This window comes from Pristiophorus japonicus, chromosome 5 (assembly GCF_044704955.1).
Source record: "Pristiophorus japonicus isolate sPriJap1 chromosome 5, sPriJap1.hap1, whole genome shotgun sequence".
Classification (NCBI taxonomy): Eukaryota; Metazoa; Chordata; class Chondrichthyes; family Pristiophoridae; genus Pristiophorus; species Pristiophorus japonicus.
In genome coordinates, this window is record NC_091981.1 from 63,963,174 (window position 1) to 63,980,174 (window position 17,001).

A 17,001-nucleotide genomic window follows, 5' to 3' on the forward strand; every position below is an offset into this window, starting at 1 on the left:
CTCTTTATCTATTTAAATCCTATCCAATATCGCTACTGCCGCTTCCTTCACTGCTGCATTGGCAGCATCATCTTCTCTAGTGAAGACAGTGGCAGGTACTCATTTAGCACCTCAGCCATGCCCTCTCCCTCCTCAAGAATATCTTAATTTTGATGCCTAATCGGTCCCACCAGTCCTTTGACTATTTATACATTTCTTGAAGACTTTTGAGTTCCCTTTTATGTTAACCTATTCTCATATTCTATCTTTGCTCCTCTTATTCCCTTTTTTAGAGCTCCTATGTGAGGAGGTATGGAAAAAATAAAGTGAAAACATGATGTACTTGAGCAAAGGTTGTGCTGTGGGATTCATATATGCAGGCCATGATCCTTACCAACGGATCCATTACAGACCCAATCCACGTCCGGACCAGGGACAAGCAGGGCTGCGTCATCGCCCCAACCCTCTTCTCAATCTTCCTCGCCGCCATACTCCACCTCAGTCAACAAGCTTCCCACTGGAGTGGAACTAAACTACAGAACCAGTGGTAACCTGTCCAACCTCCGTCGTCTCCAGGTCAGGTCCAAGACCACCCCTACTTCTGTCGTCGAGCTACAGTACGTGGCTGAACCCCAAGTCATAGTCAACATATTTACTGAGGAGTACAAAAGCATGGGCCTTATGCTAAACATCCGTAAGACAAAGGTTCTCCATCAACCTCCACCCCCCCCCCCGCCAGTCATCAAGATCCATGGCGCAGCCCTGGACAACGTGGACCATTTCCCATACCTCGGGAGCCTCTTATCAACAAGAGCAGACATTGACGACGAGATTCAACACCGCCTCCAGTGCACCAGTGCAGCCTTCGGGCACCTGAAGAAAAGAGTGTTCGAAGACCAGGCCCTCAAATCTGCCATCAAGCTCATGGGCTACAGGGCTGTAGTAATACCCGCCCTCCTGTATGGCGGAGACACATGGACCATGTACAGTAGACACCTCAAGTCGCTGGAGAATTACCACCAACGATGTCTCCGCAAGATCCTGCAGATCCCCTGGGAGGACAGACGCTACAACGTTAGCATCCTCGAACAGGTCAACATCCCCAGCATTGAAGCACTGACCGCACTTGATCAGCTCCGGTGGGCAGGCCACATAGACCGCATGCCAGACACGAGACTCCCGAAGCAAGCGCTCTACACGGTACTCCTTCACGACAAATGAGCCAACGGTGGGCAGAGGAAATTTTACAAGGGCACCCTCAATGCCTCCCTGATAAAGTGCAACATCCCCACTGACACCTGGGAGTCTCTGGCCAAAAACCGCCCTAAATGGAGGAAGTGCTGAACACCTCGAGTCTCATCGCCGAGAGCATGCAGAAATTAAGCACAGGCAGCGGAAAGAGCGTGCGGCAAACCAGTCCCACCCACCCTTTCCCTCAACGACTATCTGTCCCACCTGTGACAGGGACTGTGGTTCTCGTATTGGACTGTTCAGCCACCTAAGGACTCATTTTTAAGGTGGAAGTAAGTCTTCCTCGATTCTGAAGGACTGCCTATGATGATGATGGGATTCATATACTTTTCTCATCACTGGAGTAATATGAACAATTCCTGTGTTACGACGGATGTGTCTGATACAGTATTCAATTACCAGTAATCAACATCCTTCATAAGCAGTGTTAATTCAGGCTCACCCAGGGAACTACAAAAAGTCACCACTGACTTGACAGATTTGAATGGGGAATTAAAATGCATGTCAAAGCAGAATTTTTTTTTGTCTTCTTGAAAGACATGAAAGATGAAGGTCAAAATGAATAGTGACAACAACTTGTATTTGCATAGCGCCTTTAACGTAATAAAACGTCCCAAGGCGCTTCACAGGAGTATCATAAGACGAAATTCCAAAGAAAAAACAGCATTAAGATTTAAAGGAATAATTTGTAAAGCTTATTCAAGACGCAGTATTTAAATTTTAATTTACACACTCGAAGTTTATTATAAAAGATTAACATGGCAGTGTAGATGGGCACAGATTGGTGAATATGGGCAGAAACATTTATGAGTGATTTTCACACCTTTTTAAATATGTACTCTTGCAAACTGTATTTGGGAAGAGACTATCCAGCAATACGGTGTAAAATACTCGCTTGACTGGACCTGAACACAACGGACGGGAGTTTCCGCTCGGTTGTGCTGTTTTTTCCAGCTCAATTTGCCAGAAATCGGCCAACTCGGCACAAAAAAAAAATCGAAGAATTTCAAGCGCAAATTACGTCCAGTGCAAATCGAGTTTCTGCAATCTTTTGCTCCAGACGAAACTGATTGAATTTTTTTGAGCAGGTAACCAAGAGGGTCGATGAGGGTAGTGCGTACAATGTAGTATATATGGACTTTAGCAAAGCTTTTGAGAAGGTCCCACATGGTAGACTGGTCATAAAGGTTAAAGCTCATGGGATACAGGGCAAAGTGTCAAGTTGCATCCAAAATTGATTTGGAGGAAGGAAGCAAAGGGTAATGATTGATGGATGTTTTTGTGGCTGGAAGGATGTTTCCAGTGGGGTTCCGCAAGGCTCAGTACTGGGACCCTTGCTTTTTGTGGTATATATCAACGATTTAGATTTGAATATAGGGAGTATGATTAAGAAGTTTGCAGACGACACTAAAATTGGCTGGGTGGTTGATAATGAAGAGGAAAGTCACGGGCTGCAGGAGGATATCAATCTACTGGTCAGGTGGGCAGAGCAGTGGCAAATGGAATTTAATTCAGAGAAGTGTGAGGTAATGCACTTTGGGAGGACTAATAAGGAAAGGGTATATACATTAAGCGGTAGGCCACTTAATAGTGTAGATGAACAAAGGGACCTTGGAGTGCTTGTCCACAGATCCCTGAAAGTAGCAGGCCAGGTGGTTAAGGTGGTTAAGAAGGCATACGGAATGCTTGCTTTATTGGCCGAGGCATAGAATATAGAAACATAGAAAATAGGTGTAGGAGTAGGCCATTCGGCCCTTCGAGCCTGCACCGCCATTCAATTAGTTCATGGTTGAACATGCAACTTCAGTACCCCATACTCCTCGATCCCCCTAGTAGTAAGGACGACATCTCACTCCTTTTTGAATATATTTAGTGAATTGGCCTCAACAACTTTCTGTGGTAGAGAATTCCACAGGTTCACCACTCGCTGGGTGAAGAAGTTTCTCCTCATCTCGGTCCTAAATGGCTTACCCCTTATCCTTAGACCCCTGGTTCTGGACTTCCCCAACATTGGGAACATTATTCCTGCATCTAACCTGTCTAAACCCATCAGAATTTTAAATGTTTCTATGAGATCCCCTCTCATTCTTCTGAAGTCCAGTGAATACAAGCCCAGTTGATCCAGTCTTTCTTGATATGTCAATCCCGCCATCCCGGGAATCAGTCTGGTGAACCTTCGTTGCACTCCCTCAATAGCAAGAATGTCCTTCCTCAAGTTAGGAGACCAAAACTGTACATAATACTCCAGGTGTGGCCTCACCAAGGCCCTGTACAACTGTAGTAACACCTCCCTGCCCCTGTACTCAAATCCCCTCGCTATGAAGGCCAACATGCCATTTGCTTTCTTAACCGCCTGCTGTACCTGCATGCCAACCTTCAATGACTGATGTACCATGACACCTAGGTCTCGTTGCACCTCCCCTTTTCCTAATCTGTCACCATTCAGATAATAGTCTGTCTCTGTTTTTACCACCAAAGTGGATAACCTCACATTTATCCACATTATACTTCATCTGCCATGCATTTGCCCACTCACCTAACCTATCCAAGTCACTCTGCAACCTCATAGCATCCTCCTCGCAGCTTACGCTGCCACCCAACTTAGTGTCATCCGCAAATTTGAAGATACTACATTTAATCCCCTCATCTAAATCATTAATGTACAATGTAAACAGCTGGGACCCCAGCACAGAACCTTGTGATACCCCACTAGTCACTGCCTGCCATTCTGAAAAGTACCCATTTACTCCTACTCTTTGCTTCCTGTCTGACAACCAGTTCTCAATCCATGTCAGCACACTACCACCAATCCCATGTGCTTTAACTTTGCACATTAATCTCTTGTGTGGGACCTTGTCGAAAGCCTTCTGAAAGTCCAAATACACCACATCAACTGGTTCTCCCTTGTCCACTCTATTGGAAACATCCTCAAAAAATTCCAGAAGATTTGTCAAGCATGATTTCCCTTTTACAAATCCATGTTGACTTGGACCTCTTTCCAAATGCGCTGCTATGACATCCTTAATAATTGATTCCATCATTTTACCCACTACCGATGTCAGGCTGACCGGTCTATAATTCCCTGTTTTCTCTCTCCCTCCTTTTTTAAAAAGTGGGGTTACATTGGCTACCCTCCACTCCATAGGAACTGATCCAGAGTCTATGGAATGTTGGAAAATGACTGTCAATGCATCCGCTATTTACAAGGTCACCTCTAAGTACTCTGGGATGCAGTCCATCAGGCCCTGGGGATTTATCGGCCTTCAATCCCATCAACTTCCCCAACACAATTTCCCAACTAATAAGGATTTCCCTCAGTTCCTCCTTCTTACTAGACCCTCTGACCCCTTTAATATCTGGAAGGTTGTTTGTGTCCTCCTTAGTGAATACTGAACCAAAGTACTTGGTCTGCCATTTTTTTGTTCCCATTATGACTTCCCCTGATTCTGACTGCAGGGAACCTACATTTGGCTTTACTAACCTTTTTCTCTTTACATATCTATAGAAGCTTTTGCAGTCCGTCTTAATGTTCCCTGCAAGCTTCCTCTCGTACTCTATTTTCCCTGCCCTAATCAAACCCTTTGTGCTCCTCTGCTGAGTTCTAAATTTTTCCCAGTCCCCAGGTTCGCTGCTATTTCTGGCCAATTTGTAGGCCACTTCCTTGGCTTTAATACTATCCTTGATTTCCCTTGATAGCCACGGTTGAGCCACCTTCCCTTTTTTATTTTTACGCCAGACAGGGATGTACAATTGTTGAAGTTCATCCATGCAGTCTCTAAATGTCTGCCATTGCCCATCCACTGTCAACCCTTTAAGTATCATTCGCCAATCTATCCTAGCCAAAATACGTTTGTTCTGGGCCTCTGCAGTATACCTCATTGATTTGTTTGTAGTCCTTCCTGGAGTGCCTTCCTTTTCAAATTTCAGCCAACACTTTACCAAGCAGTTAAACTATATTTTAATTGTCACAACCATGATCGGATTCCTCCAAGGAGATTTTGAATACAATCCCAAGGGTCCAGCTGCAATACAGTCTGTTTCTTCCAATACGGAGTTAGGTCAAGGTGTGGTACTGCTCACTATTTCAGGATCATCCTGGAATGCAAAGATAACCTCGGCTTCTCTTCACCACTACAAACCACCTTCTTAAACCCCTCTCTCCCACCCTCACCTCCAACAAGTTAGAGGAGCTCATGGACTTCCCTGTAACTAAGACTGGAACCAACCGTTCAGCTGCCTCGGTCGTTTCACTCCCTTCCCTTAGCGCTCCCCCCGCTCTAGCCCTGAACTCTAATCTTTCTCAGGTTTCACTCCTATCTCCTCTCATCCGTCTGAGCTCCTCTTGTCCACAAGATCCACCTCCTGCTCCCTCGACCCTATTCGCACCAACTTCCCTTCCTGGCCCCAAGGTTAGCTGATATTGTTAATGGCACCCTCACCTCCTTTTGGGGAGGAAAGAGAGGTTGGAGATGGAGCAGCAGTTTCAAGGACCGAGGGGTCAAGGGCATTTTTTTTGGATGGGGGGGGGTGATGATGGCAGATTTGAAGGGGAGGATGAGCAGATATTTGCTCCATTAAATATTGGGAAGACTGAAGTCACGGTCACAAACTACATACCCTAGCTACTGACTCAATTCCTCTCCCTGGCAACTGTCTGAGGTTGAACCAGACAGTCAACAAGCTTGGTGTCGTATTTGACTCCGAGATGAGCTTCCGACCACATATCTGTTCCACTACCTAGCCCGCCTGATTCCACCTCCGTAACATCACCCAACTCCACCCCTGCCTCAGCTCATCTGCTGCTGAAACTTTCATCCATGCCGTTGTTACCTCTCGATTTAAGCTATTCCAAAGCTCTCCTGGCCAGCCTCCCATCTTCCACCCTATATAAACTTGAGCTCATCCAAAACTCTGCTACCCATAGACGAACTTGCACCAAGCCCCACTCACCCATCACCCGAGCTACATTGACTCCCAGTCCGACAACACCACAATTTGAAAATTCTCATCCTTGTCTTCAAATCCCTCCCTGGCCTCGCCCCATTTTATTTCTAACCTCCTCCAGCCCTACAACCATCCAAGATCTCTGTGCTCCTCCAATTCTGACCTCTGGCACATCCCCGATTTTAATCACACCACCATTAACGGCTGTGCCTTCAGCTGCCTCGGCCCAAAGATCTGGAATTCCCTCCCTAAACTTCTCTATCCTCCTGTAAGACAATCCTCAAAACCTCTTTGACTAACCTTTTGGTCATCTGCCCTAATATCCCCTTATGTGGCTCAGTGTTAAATTTTGTTTGTGAAGCACCTTGGGACGTTTTACAACATTAAAGGCACTATTATAAATGCAAGTTGTTGTTCTTGTTTGACAAGCAACCAAGAGGTCGTGACTTCAAATCCCACCATGGCAAATTATGAAAATGAATTTAGTAAATCTGGTCATTTGTGGACGCGCATCACAAAAACTGCCAAATTTTTGTATCTGGCTGATTACTGTATTTCAAGAAAGGAAACCCATCATCCCTAGCTGCGACTCCAGTCCCAACATTCTTGACTCTCAGGCCAACTAGGGATGGACAATAAATGCTGACTTGCCAGAGATCAAAGAACAAATAGAACAAATAAAACACTGGCACCACTGCATTCAGCACTAAAATATACAAACACACCAATCCAAATACCATTGAAAATGGGCAATGTCCTCTTCTCAATTAGCTCAATTCAAAACTCATTTCAATGATTAAGGCTGTACAAAAATGGCAGTGTTTATTTGCACCACCAGTGGATTGAACCAGATTTTTGATTTGTTCTGCAAGAGAACCAGACACACCCAGCAGTTTGTCTGGAATGTGTAATTTGATTCTGCCTGCTATAGAGTACCTGCAATGTGTAATTTGACAGAGTCTGGTCAGGAAAAGTGGAATTATAGTTAGCTTGAGAAGATCCTCTTATCGCAATTATACTTGTCCTTGGCTGGTAAAATAAAAAAAGTGTTATACTCTAAGTGGTGGGTTAGTTATTTCTTTGTAGTTGTGTGTTGTATTTTCCTTCTGGATGTGATAAAAATTCTTTAATTCGGAATGAAGAAAACAGGTGTGGGGGCGTGCGTGTGCATTCAACCTTATAACACACCGAATTCACACTGGGGAGAGGCCGTTCACCTGCTCAGTGTGTGGGAAGGGATTTACTAATTCATCCAGCGGGAAGAAAGTGATCAACGTCCAAGAGAAGAGAGAGAACATGATCCACCTTCCAATCTGGAACACATTCTCGTGTCTCCCCCCCCCCACTCTCCACTCCACTCCACTCCACTCCACTCCACTCCACTCCACTCCACTCCACTCCACTCCACTCCACTCCACTCTGAGCTTCTCTCCTCTCTCCATCCCCCCACACAGACAAGCTCCTACTCACCACCACCCCCTCAAGCTCCTCTCCTATCCCTCCCCACTGCCAATCTCCTTTACTCTCTTCCTCCCCCCCACCCGCTCTCCTCTGCTCTCCCCCCACCCCAAGCTCCTCTCCTCTCTTTCCTCCTCCCCCACCCCCCCCCCCCCGCCCAACCCCAAGCTCCTCTCCTCCCGCCCCCCCTCCCCACAACCCCAAGCTCCTCTCTGCCCTGCAGCCCTCCCCGCCCCCCCAAACCGGACTCCTTTCCTCTCCCCTTCCCTCAAAGCACCTCTCCCTTTCCCCGCCAATCTACTCTAGTCTCTCTCTCTCACTGCCTCCCCTCTGCAGAGCTCCTCTCCTCACCCACCCCCCCTCCCCCGAGCACCTCTGCCTAGCTCCTTTACTCTCTCCACCCCCGAGCTCCTCTCCTCTCCCACCCCCTCCCCCCCCCAAAGCTCCTCTCTCTCTTCCCCCCCGCAACCCCGCCTTCCGAGCTTCTCTCCTCTCTCCCACCCCCCTCATCCATGCTCCTCTACAACTTCTCTCCACCACCCCCCCCCCCGCACCCAGAGCTCCTTTCCTCTCCACCAACCCCTCCCCCCTGAATCGGTACTCCCCTACTCTCGCCTCCACCGCTACCCCTGAGCTCCTCTCCACATCCCCCCCACCCAACCCATGCTCCTATCTCTCCCTCCCTCCGTCTGTCTCCTCCCCCCCCTCCACAGCTCGTTTCCTCGACTCTTTCTGCCCCCCCCACCCGAACTCTCCTCTCCTACTCGCGCCCCTCCTCTCCAAGCTCGTCTCCGCTCCTCCCTCTTCCCCCAACCCTCGAGCTCTGCTCTCACCCCACGCCCACCACTCCTCTTCCTATCCCCCCACTCTGAGCTAACATCCTCTCTCTCCTCCACCCCACCCAAGCTCCTGTCCTCACCTCCTACCCCATCTCTTGCTCCAGTCCTTTTCCCCACCGCCCCCCCGCCTCCTATACTCTGAACTTCTCTATAGGAAGCCACGGAAAGCATGGTTGCCACATGGCTCGGCGCATGCTCCTGTGTGCATGCACGGCTGCAACGTCAGGTGCGCATGTGTGATTCAGGTGGGAGTGGGACCGTGTTACGCTCCGCCTCCACCTCCCCCATGCGGTGCACATGCGTAGAAGAGCACAGAAGACTCCGTGCAAATACAGGGTCATAGCTGGCTCTTTTCAGATGATGAGCTTTCTGATACTGTAATGTATTTGTAGACATTAAAGAAATTAACATTTATATGGTACATCAACACAGCCTTAGGATGTCCGAAGTGCTTCCCAAACAGTGAATTGCCTTTTAAAAACATAATAGGAGCAGGGGTAGGCCACCTGGCCCCTCGAGCCTGCTCCGCCATTTAACAAGATCATGGCTGATCTGATCATGGACTCAGCTCGACTTCCCTGCCCGCTCCCCATAACCCTCTACTTCCTTATCACTCAAAAATCTGTCTATTTCCGCTTTAAATATATGCAATGATTTAGCCTCCACAGCTCTCTGGGGCAGAGAATTCCATAGATTTACAACCCTCAGAGAAGAAATTCCTCCTCATCTCCGTTTTAAATGGGCAGCCCTTAATTCTATGTCCCCTAGTTTTAGAATCCCCTATGAGTGGAAATATCCTCTCTTCATCCACCTTGTCGAGCCCCATCATAATATGTTTCAATAAGATCACCTCTTATTCTTCTGAACTCCAATATGTATAGGCCCAACCTATCTTCATAAGTCAACCTCCTCATCTCCAGAATCAACCTAGTGAACCTTCTCTGAACAGCCTCCAATGCCAATATATCCTTCCTTAAGTACGGAGACCATAACTGTACATACTACTCCAGGTGTGGCCTTACCAATACCGTGTACAGTTGTAGCAGGACTTCACTGCTTTTATTAATCTATCCCCCTTGCAATAAAGGCCAACATTGCATTTGCCTTCCTGATTACTTGCTGTACCTGCATACTAACTTTTTGTTTCATGCACAAGGACCCCCAGGTCCCTCTGTACCGCAGCAATTTGCAAGTTTTCTCCATTTAAATTATAATTTGCTTTTCTATTATTTCTGCCAAAGTGGAAAACCTCACATTTTCCCACATTATATTCCATCTGCTAAATTTTTGCCCACTCACTTAGCCAGTCTATATCCCTTTGCAGATTTATTGTGCCCTCCTCACAATTTGCTTTCCCATCCATCTTTGTATCAGCAAACCTGGCAACATTACACTCGGTCCCTTCATCCAAGTCATTAATATAGATTGTAAATAGTTGAGGCCCCAGCACCGACCCCACTAGTCACAGTTTGCCAACCTGAAAATGACCCATTTATCCCGACTCTCTGTTTTCTGTTAGTTAGCCATTCCTCTACCCATGCTAATATATTACCCCCAACCCCGTGAACTTTTATCTTGTGCAGTAACCTCTTGTGATACCTTATTGATTGCCTTCTGGAAATCCAAACACACCACATCCACTGGTTCCCCCTTTATCCACCCTGCCCGTTACATCCTCAAAGAACTCCAGCAAATTTGTCAAACATGATTTCCCTTTCATAAAACCGTGCTGACTCTGCTTGATTGAATCATGCTTTTGCTTCCTTAATAATGGACTCCAGCATGTTCCCAATCACAGATGTTAGGCTAACTAGTCTATAGTTTCCTGCTTTTTGTCTGCTTCCTTTTTTAAATAGGGGCGTTACATTTGCGGTTTTCCAATCCACTGGGACCGCCCTAGAATCCAGGGAATTTTGGTAGATTACAACCAATGCATCCACTATCTCTGCAGCCACTTCTTTTATGACCCTAGGATGCAGACCATCAGGTCCAGGCGACTTGTCCACCTTTAGCCCCATTATTTTACTGAGTACTACTTCATTAGTGATAGTGATTGTACTAAGTTCCTCCCTCCCTATAGCCCCTTGATTATCCACTATTGGGATGTTTTTAGTGTCTTCTACCGTGAAGACCGATACAAAATATTTGTTCAATGTCTCTGCCATTTCCCTGTTCTCCATTATTCATTCCCCAGTCTCATCCTCTCGGGGACCAACATTTACTTTAGCCACTATTTTCCATTTGAAGTGCAGTCACTTAGGTAGGCAACTGCAATGACTATTTTAGTGCACAGCAAATTCCCACAAACAGCAAATGACAGAATGGTCAGTTAATCTGGAATCTCTGGTGTTGATTGAACAAGTATCTACTCTTCTTAAAAAATCATGCTTTCACATCTACTTAAATTGTACGAAAAGGCAGAATCTGTGTTAACGTTTCATCCATAAAACGGCACTTCCAACAATACAGCACCACTGAAGTGCCAATCTAGATTATGCGCTCAAATCATGAGTGGATTTGAACCTTCAACTGTCTGATTCAAGGCACGAGTGCTACCATCTAAACACAGCAAACACTTATCATATTGTTGTTGTAGGTCTCAACAACAAACTGTACTACAGTCTTCCCAATACTATTACTACACACAGGCGAGAACTTTTAATATATCAAATAGCAATTTTCTTTAAAGTGGGAGGAAGTAAAATTCAGTGGGGGAATTTCACCTCCCAAATTCCCAAAACATATGAAACTGCCAACATTGAAGGTGAGCTGTGAATCTCAGAATATCCCGTGTAGGTTGGTAAATGGAGAAAAATTGCTGAAAATCTGAAATAAAGAAAAGGCTGGAAATACACAGGTTAGTCAGCATCTGAAAAGGAAAAACAGATTCAATTTTTTGGGTAGATATCCCCGAGTCAGAATAATAACATGTCTTTTCTCTTATTATGTATTTACAGCATTTTTGGTTTTGATTTTGGTTGGTTAGTAACTCCTTTTCCTAAAGCTAGGCTCTGCATCACACTGGTGTCCACCATGTTCTTTAAACGAACCCACTGCCAGGATGCCGCTCACAGATCTATTGAACTGAAGTGGCCACAACTGAATAAGATCACAAACCATTTTGCCCTTGTACTCCAATTCAGAAAGTACCATTTCATCCACTCCAAGGGCGGGGAAATACGGAGATGGTTACTCATTGCTTTACATCACTAGCTCATCCTGTCCTAACAGTGTGATTTAATCAGTGTTTCAGTGCACTGTAAACCATAAAACCACTCAGATCGAGTCAGACAACTGTCACAATGCTCTCTCTTCAGCCTTAAATTTTCAGCAGCTCAGAATATCATTGCTGATCAGAGATTTTCAGAAAGACTTTCAACTTTGTGCTCTCACTGACTATGTTTCTGAGAGTCTGAACAGGTACAAATACAGAGACTGCCACTCATGAAACCACTTGCAATATACCCTACATGACCAGAAGATGCTGTACATCGCAAGATCCTGATCTAAATGCCAGAACGGCAATATATTTTTGTTAAATCAAAAATGATTACGTTTTAAGGCCAGGATTGAAAAATTAAATGAGTACCCCATTTCCTCTACCCGAGTTCAGAAACTCAGCAGCAACTACATAAGCTTTTGATTTGATTGAAGCGTATGGCCCAGAAATTCCACTTTCTCCTTCCCGCAGGCATTCGATTAGATTTGAGAGAAAAAATGCTCACCTACCTGAAGCTGCTGCGCCCGCTCGAGATCCCGGTCCACAGGCCTCCTCTCCCTGCGCATCGCAGCGCGTGCTCGTAGGGACGTCCCCAGGAGTCACGTAGGCCAGGACACCCAATCACAGGCAAGTATTTTCTCATTCATAGTAATAGGAGATTCGTAAGTTACTAATCTCCTACTTCTATGAATGAGAAAAACCCCAAAACGCACAAACACTACATAAAACATTTTAAAAACACCTCACACAATACACTAATAGAAATTAAAGTTGTTGTACATGTTTTTTAAAGAAAAAAAATTTGCTGATTTAAAAAAAAAGTTAGGTTAGGGTTTAAAATAACATTACTGAGTGGGCAGAGTTTTAACATAAATATGTTTTTTTTAATTTTATTTTAATCGTGTTTTTTTATAGATTTTTAAACTCTTATGCCTGTAAAAGTAGGCTATGTGCCTGCTTTTTCAGGCGCAAGAGTTTTGACGACATTTGCCAGGCAAGATATGCATAAATACCACAATCTTGCCCGTACAAATGTCTACGCTCCAGAGATTTCTACAATCTGTCAAGCTCCAGTTTGACAGATCGAAAAAGTCGGTTTTCAGCGCATGCACATTGCACGCTGAAAACCGGCTTTTCCGATGCCTTCTTGAGTCCCTAGAAACTTCGTACGGGCCCGGGACATTGGAATTTCTACGCAAATTGAAAAATTAAATGAGTACCCCATTTCCTCTACCCGAGTTCAGAACCTCAAGCAGCAACTACATAAGCTTTTGATTTGGTTGAAGTGTGTAACTCTCAAGCAAATGCCAGAAAAACATCTCCAAAAATGCTATGCAGCTTTACTTGACTGTAGCTGAGGATCCTTCTAAGCATCGCTCCAAATAGCCACATCTCAACTTGTACCGGTCATGGCTGGTGGGCGGGAGCAGGAACTGGCAGAAGCTGGGTGATGATGGACAAAGATGGCACTGGGTTTTAAATGACATGAGGGTCCACCTGTTTCCAACTGGAGTTCAGTCTGCCAAGATTCACGTCTGTCCAAAAGACATTATATAAACTTTCAGAATAGGCGTGTAATTGACAAATTAATTTTAATATAGATAATTGTGAGATGGTGCACGTTGCCTGCTGCGCCAAGGCATGGATTCCTTTTGTTCCCGAGGAAAAATACACCGTCCCTTTAAGCAGCTGCTGCATGCCCTTGTGAAACGGCTGTAACCTCTCAATTTGGTGAGCAATGCGCTTCGCGCTGACAGCTCGCTGTTTGCTTGTTAACGAGTTTTCCTCATGGCTCCCATTCTCCCAGCCCAGCAGGGAATGGAAGGGCTGGGTTGAGTTAGAGTGAGTAGTTGGTGGCGTTTGCAGCCTGTTGTACAAATGCAAATGTACCAAGACCACATGGCCTGGCTCCCCAGTCTGAGAGAGAGAGACAAGGATTAGTGTATCAGTGTCTGGCTCCAGGTGGGAGCAGAGAGAAAAAGAAGGCAACGAAAAAGAGAAAAAGAGAGAAAGAAAAGAAAAGAAAAGACTTGCATTTATATAGCATCTTTCACAACCACCCGACGTCCCAAAGCGCTTTACAGCCAATGAAGTTGCAGAGATACAGAGCTAACAAAGTTTGCAAGCGATATACAGACAAATCCGGAAAGAGGGAGACAGAAAATTTGGAAGACAGAGACCGACAAAAAATTGGGAGACAAGGAGGAAGAAAATTAAATAAATAAAATATTACAGATGTTGGAAATCTGAAACAATTACAAGAGAGATTTTTCTCATAAGAAAGATGACAGGAAATTAACTAGCAAGTACAACCGCATTCTTTTTAAGTTAGTGCTTTTATGAGGAGGAAATGTACACTAACACCCATTAGTGACTAAGTGACTGGAATTTTATTGTGGCGTTTTATCTTTAACCACCTTGACCTTATTCAAGATCTGCTTGAATTTTGCACCTGCCTATGAGCAGCGACATGTTACATTATATCCAGTTTTAGCCGGAGGTGAACACTAACAGCTGTATTCAGAATCCATGAAAAGCATTCACTGTTGCTAACACTCGGAAGTCCTGCAATTTGTGCAAGTTTTGTCAATGCTGGTGATTCACTGTGGGGTGGATTTGGGACAACACTGCAAACAGTGATGAACAGTGGTAATTATGAGCAACAGTAAACATAAGGTAGTGAAAGAGCTAACAGCTTTACTTGAATGTTCAGTGTTGGGTGGTCCTGCGGCTAGAGTCGTCGACCTCCAACGTAGGGGACCCTAACCTCAAACTTCAGTCCCGATAGATATTCACACTGGGACTTCTGTTGCAGATGAATTTCACCGCTCCAATGCGAGGTTAAGAGGAAGACAGTCACTGCTGTTATTCTGCCTAGTGGTTGGAGCTAGGAATTGTGTGGATTAGATCGGCACGAAGTGCTCCTGATCAGATGATTGTTTTTTGGCTGCATAGAGAACATTCTGGTTAAAAAAAATTACACCACCACATTAAATGTCATTACTGTATGAGTTTTGAAAGATCAAGAGACAGCAGTTAAAAACAATTGGCTCTGGACATTTTAAACTCTCACTGTACAACCAGTTCAATTTAACTGGGAGGAGATAAGGAGAATATTTTTAATGCAGTGGGTTATGATGATCTGGAATGCACTGCCTGAAAGGGCGGTGGAAGCAAATGCAATAGGAACTTTCAAAAGGGAATTGATAAATACTGGAAAAGGAGAAATTTGCAGGGCTATGGGGAAAGAACTGGACTAATTGGATAGTTCTTTCAAAGAGCCAGCAAAGGCACGGTGAGTTGAATGGCGTCCTTCTGTGCTGCAAGATTCTGCAACAAATTTCTTTAATCTAAATGACAGTCAACTAATCACTGTCCTGTTAGAGGCTTTACAAACATGTACGAGTCTTTTGATCTTTTCGATAGTAAGCACACACTGCCATGCCAACAGAATACTCTGGTAGTAAAACGGGGTACTAGCCACGTACGGGAAGTGCTCTCGGAGTAGGCAAAGTTGTTAGCGATGTCGGATTCAGGCCTGCGATTTTCTTTAAACCATAAATCATCCAGACTTTCTGCAACGAGGGAAAATCAAGCAATTTTTAAAAAAAAACTTGATCTTAGCAATTGTAACAAAAATTCATTACAATAGCTGCTGTGTTTTGATTAAATGCTCTGCCTGCTGCCTCAGCATTTAATCAGCACAAAATCCATTTACTGCCTCGCACATCACAGAAAAACACAAGATATTACGCAAGCATATTCATCACTTGAGGTTGAAACCTCACCAACAGTTTCCAAACAACATATATTCATCTTTTACCCAGCACAGGAGAGATTGGAACAGAAGAATCATCAATTCAGCTTTAATTCTCAGAGTTTGCCCTCCTGGATAGGCCAAACATTGGTAGGCTTTCTTTCAAAAACACGAAGAAGAACGAGCTTTCAAGATTAAAGCATGGATAGCCATAACCTGGTATCAGAGTCCAGATTACAGTCTGCATAACAAAAATAAACGCATGCAGTTATTGCAGGCATGATAAAAACAATTCCATTTTTGTTATGTACAGTAACTGGGTTTTACCTGCCACCCGAAGGCGTAACTGTCGGAGTCCTAATGGTCACTGGCAGACACGTGCAAGCCGTGTATATAATGTTGGCAGCCATGTTGAATCCTCAATGAGAATAAATAAACTGGAATAAGGTCATACCTGAACTAGCCTCGTGGAGTTATTCGATACTTAACAATTGGCGACGAGTTAAAAATACAAACTTTCACGCAACCATGTCTGTAGAATTGTAGAGAGATTCGTGGAAGGGGAAGACTGGGAGGATTTCACTGATCGCCTTGACCAGTACTTCGTAGCCAACGGATTGGAAGGAACTGATAACGCAATTAAGCGCAGGGCAGTTCTCCTCACCGTTTGTGGATCAAAAATTTATGGCCTTATCAAGAATCTAATCTCACCGACTCGACCAACAGATAAGACGTACGATGAAGTATGTACGCTGGTTCGGAACCAATTTAAACAGAAGGAAAGAATCATCATAGTGAGGGATTGTTTCTATATGCACAATCGTTCCGAAGGTCAGGATGTGGCAGAATTTGTCGCCGACCTGAGACGTCTCGCTGGGCCGTGCAACTTCGGAGCTGCGTTGGAGAAAATTCTGCGGGACTTTTTCGTGCTTGGCATTGGCCACGAAGTCATCCTTCGAAAGCTGCTGGCTGGTGAATCTCTAGACCTGAACAGGGCCATCATGATCGCCCAGGCATGCATATCCATGGACGAAAACTCGAAACAGATATATTCCCAGCATCGAAACTCACCGGCAAGTACTGTGCATAAAATATCATTGGCAGGCAGAGCTGCACATGGTAGGGCCTACTCGCCACGTTCGTACGACTTGTAACTGCTCAAAGTCAAAGGGGGTGAATCAAATCTCGCCTTGTTGGCGTTGCGGGTGCTATCATCAGGCCCATCAATGCCGAGTCAAGCAATACGTGTGCAAAGGCTGTGCAACAATGGAGCACCTTCAGCGAATGTGTCCGCAACTGAGCAAGCGTGCTGTAACACACCACGTGGCCGAGGATGATCGATCCAGCGTGGATCAAGTGGCACAGGAAGAAGTGTATCGGGTACATTCTTTTACCAAAAGTCCTCTGATAATGCTGGAAGTTAAATTAAATGGGGTTCCAGGAATTGGACATGGGTGCAAGTCAGTCAACAATGAGCCAGAGGGCTTTCGAAAAGCTGTGGGACATTAAGATCCAAACTAAGCCCAATCAATGCGAAGCTGCGTAGCTACACC

General features: G+C 45.1%; 1 protein-coding gene across 9 annotated transcripts in view; it reads right to left on the bottom strand.

Moving 5' to 3' along the window:
• atxn1a (ataxin 1a) overlaps positions 1-17,001 on the bottom strand; it is a 399,635-nt gene that overhangs the window by 66,486 nt on the left and 316,148 nt on the right. Inside the window, exon 5 of one of the 9 annotated variants that reach the window (XM_070880685.1) lies at positions 14,393-14,638. The exons of the other annotated variants lie outside the window; for them this stretch is intronic. The gene's annotated coding sequence lies outside the window, so the exon portion shown is untranslated. The remainder of the gene's footprint in view (positions 1-14,392; positions 14,639-17,001) is intronic. 9 annotated transcript variants of the gene reach the window in all.